We start from the raw sequence: 4764 nt of genomic DNA, 5'->3' as shown, positions 1-4764 counted from the left end.
AAGCAGCTTGTAAGTGTATTTATTTCTTGTCTCAGTGTTTAGCGCAGTTGTCGTTGCTAGGAAACGTTTTGTTTACTGTGTGGAGACGTGCTGAAATCGCGTTTGGTGTCGTACTGTATCGCGTACCTTGTCAGTGTTGTGCGCTTTGCTTGACCATTTGTCTGCTTTTATTGTCCTCATTTGTAAGTCGCTTTGGATAAAAGCGTCTGCTAAATGACTAAATAAAAAAAATAAATAAATAAAAGGCTCACGCACAGTTCCGCCCATGTTTTTCACTTGATGTTCGCTTTTTACTGCCTAAGCTTTAACCCTTTTCCTATACCAACTGTATCCGTATGTGTGTGTGTGTGTGTATGTGTAGGTGTATGTTAGACTAGTTTAAGTGTTTATGTAGTTAATAAAGTCTTACTTGTATCACACTTGACGTTGTTCATTGTTTGCTCATAACTGGAGTCCGTAATCATGCAGATTTATGCTACATGCTCTGAGTAGTATTGTACAATAAGAAAGTTATTTTCCTTAACCAGGAAATTAACGTTCTTAGAATTAACAGACAGTTGACCCTGATAGGTCAAGTAAATATCTACAGCGGATCTAAATATTTATAATTAATTATAACTAGTTATGATTAATTATTCATATTTCCCCTTTGAGCTGATTCGCTACATATCATATTGATTTATAGATCAACTGTGGTATCGTAAGTGGTAGCATCATAAGCACGTTGTTAAGCTGAGACGAGACCACCATCTTAATTATATTCACCTTCCCCCATAAAGTTAACAGAAGTTATTTCTTATGTTTTGTAGAAGTGGTGCCAAATTTAGCATAGGAATCTCTTCTAACTCCCTGCTTATCTTGATACCCAGATATTTTATCCCTCTCGGGATCCATCTAAAGCCAAATTTAGTTACCATATTTGCGTTACATATTCCGGATATGGATCTTTTACCAAGGCCAGAATGTCGTCGGCATATAAAAAAAAATTGTGCTTTTTGTCGGTTCCCTGTGCACCTGGAATGTTTGAAAGTGACGACGTGACGTGGCCAAGTATGGTTACCCATACTCGGAATTAGTGCCCTGCATTTAACCCATCCTAAGTGCACACACACACACCCTGAACACACACCCGGCGCAGTGGGCAGCCATTTATGCTGCGGCGCCCGGGGAGCAGTTGGGGGTTCGGTGCCTTGCTCAAGGGCACTTCAGTCGTGGTATTGAAGGTGGAAGAGAGCGCTGGTTATTCACTCCCCCCACCTACAATCCCTGCTGGTACGAGACTCGAACCCACAACCTTTGGGTTACGAGTCCGACTCTCTAACATTAGGCCACGACTTCCCAAGTATTAGCCCTACTAGCAATGGCCAATTGTTCCAGTGTGATATTGAACAATAATGGCGACAGCGGGCACCCCTGTCGTGTCGCCCTGGTGAGGTCAAAAGACGGAGAAACTTTACCGTTGGTAATCACGCTGGCTTTAGGTGTCTTATATAATTTTTTAACCCACTTGATGAAACCAGGCCCAAACCCAAAATTTGACAATGTTGTGAATAGAAATTCCCATTGGACCCGATCGAACGCCTTCTGTGAGAGGGCAACAGTTGGGTCAGTTTTTTCTCTGTTTAGCCAAATTAAATGTAGTAACCTTCTCATGTTATCTGTTGATGACCTATTCGTCATAAATCCAACTTGATCAGGGTTGATAATGTTGGATAACACCTTCTCTAACCGTAATGCAAGAATTTTACTAAGGATCTTATAGTCTACATTGATCAAACTTATTGGCCGACAGTTGGAGGGTTCGGTGGGGTCCCTATCTTTCTAAGGAATCACCGATATTAAAGCGTCGTTAAAAGAAGAAGGGAGAGATCCACTAGCATATGCCTCATTATATACTTCTGTTAGAGTGGGTGCAAGTAAATCTATATACTGTTTATAATATTCAACCGGGAGCCCATCTAACCCTGCTGACTTTCCATTCCGCATAATAGATACCGCTTTTCTGACTTCAAGTTCTGTTATTGGGCCTTCTAACATATTCATCTCCTCTGGTGACAATTTAGGCATTTTGAGCTTGGAGAAAAAACTAAGCAATTCTTCTTGTTTAGGATTAATATCAGCAGTGTATAAATCTTTGTAAAACTTCTGTAATACATAATTTATCTCCTTTGTTGATGTTACTATTGTGTTTCCTTTCTTAATAGCTGTTATTAAATTATATGAATTATTTTGCTTCAACTGTCTAGCAAGTAGTTTACCAGTTTTCTCCCTTTCCTCATAGAAAGTAGTTCCCAATCTAAATAAGGTGTATTACACCTTTTTATTATAAATTTCCTAGAGTTCAAATTCGAGTTTACAAATATCTTGATACAATTAGTTTGCAAAACATTGGGATAATTCTTTATCTATCCAAATTCTATCCAAATTTTAATAAAACAATAGGTCTATACCTTGAAGCAAAGTCTGTCACTTTAAAAATATGAAAATTCTGTCATAATTTACCCAGGTTCTTCTAAGCCTGCATAAACTTCTTTCTTCTGTTGAACACAAAAGAAGATACTTTGAAGAATGTGGGTAACTAAACAGTTTCTGGTCCTCAGTAACTTCCATAGTAGAGAAAAATACTATCAGAGTCATTGGGGACCAGAAACTCTTTGGTTACCCACATTCCTCCAACTAGCTTCTTTTATGTTTAACAGAACAAATAAATTATTAAGGTTTGAAACAACTTGTGGGTGTGTAAACGATGACAGAATTTTCATTTTTGGGTGAACTACCCCTCTAAGTCAGACAGTCCACCGTGAGCAACTGAAATGCTTCTCTGCAAACTGCGCGTTCATCATTAGTTACTGGACCGACCCATTGATAACTTTCCCATTCAGCCCTACATCTGGAGAGCCTCGTGTTCAGAGGGAGGACAGGAGCTCGCGCAGGTTTAGCGTATGCTGTAGTCGGGTGAAAGGGCTTTAACGGTGCGCGTTCGGAAGACTCCGTCGCTATGGAAACAAAGACGCCAAAATGCAATCACGCGCAAATGAGCTTCTCTAATACTTGTTATGAATTCATTATAGTATTATAAACAGTGCAAAATACTTATTTGTTGATTCAACTATGTGTTGGTCTTTGTAAAATACGGGACAAATCGCGTCCCATATTGATTTGATACAGGACGCATCATTTTACCTTTAAATACGGGACGATTCCGTATAGGGTGGCAACCCTAATGACTGTGACTTGACAACAAATGCTAAGTAGGCATGGGACGATAACCGGTTTCAAGGTATAGGAAACTTTTCCGGTTTGGAAACTCACGCTTTCAAAACCACTAAAATGTTCCGTTATAGCGTTCCAGTATGCGCAGTTTTTTTACGTGTGGTCAAAGACGGAAAGTGCAGGACTCCCTCAAGAGCATAGCGAGTCACACGACCCCTCCTCCTCCGGTTGGTGCGAGGCTGCAGCAGTCAGTGAGAGTCAGCTGTGTGTGGGATGGCCGAAGGAGGTATGGTATGTAACTAGCTCATCTTTTGCTGCACCATGTTTGCGTAGCACATCTTCGTGCTCTCTGTAATCAATATGAATCTTTACTAACTTTAACAGTCTCCCCGCACTCCCTCTCAGTTTCTTCTCCCTGCTCATTCTTAACTTTGATTTTGACTTTACATTTATGTATAAGGCTTGCAACTTCGTTGAAACAATATCTGAACTCCATAACTGCTCTACTATTCTCGATCTCTACAGATTCTCGATCTCGAACAATCAAATCACCAAACGGCATTCTGGGTTGAGCGAGTGGCGCTGAGCGTATTGAGCGAGCGGAGCGGAATCTTCAGAAAGGCGCTCTGCGCTCTTAAGGAAATATTACCACTCCGCTCCGCTCACATGCTCTGATCCGTAGCTGTTATATTTCCGATTTGAGCTTGAGCTTCAGAAATGCTTTGGATAATGTAGCCTTTGTTGACGCTACCACGCTACTTGATCAAAAACAGAGCTTTGCTACTGAAAAGCTATTTGATTCAGAAAACAGCGAAGCTACCACCACGCTACTGAGAAATGTAGTTAAGCTAGTAGCGTTACTACTTGTAGCAACGCTACTGCCATCACAGGCTTTAGTCAATGTTAAAATTGTTTAATGTGAGTTTGAATATTATTTTGTGTGACCTTTATAGCCATATTGAAAGCAACAATAGATATTTTACCTCAGATCTTCAAAATAAATTCAAGTAAACTTGTGGTACATTAAAATTGTGAACTCAATGTGAACCAACACGTGTATTCCATAACAAAGATGGTATCAGTCACTCACTCGCTCAAAATTGCTCAGAACATTCACATTTGAATCATCTATTTTCCATGTCCACTTTTCTTTTCTTCACACTCGCCATGTTTTCGCTGTCTCACATCGTCTCTACACAAGCTTGACAGCTTGAGTCTGTCTACACTGGATGCGACAAAGCGACCGTTGTAAATCATTTGTACTTCGTGTCAGTATGTCATAAATAGAACGAGACATCAGTTTACTGTCTGCGATTTGTCGTGTCGTGCCGCGGCGCATCCAGTATAGACAGCATCAATGATTATAATGGGTTCCATTGTATTTTGTCACGTCGTGCCACGCCGCTGCTGTCTGGCGTATAACACGGTGCCAGACTAATGTCGCTGTCTGATGCTGCATTTGAATTTTCATGCCACATTATTTGAAATTAGCGAAGGCCAAACATTTTTCTCTCACGGGCCAGATGTGGCCCCGCAGGCTGCCTATTTAGG

This window comes from Sinocyclocheilus anshuiensis, unplaced genomic scaffold, assembly GCF_001515605.1.
Source record: "Sinocyclocheilus anshuiensis isolate Anshui unplaced genomic scaffold, SAMN03320099.WGS_v1.1 scaffold1666, whole genome shotgun sequence".
Taxonomy (NCBI): Eukaryota; Metazoa; Chordata; class Actinopteri; order Cypriniformes; family Cyprinidae; genus Sinocyclocheilus; species Sinocyclocheilus anshuiensis.
The sequence above is the reverse complement of the archived record's forward strand: the minus strand, read 5'-3'. Positions refer to the sequence as shown.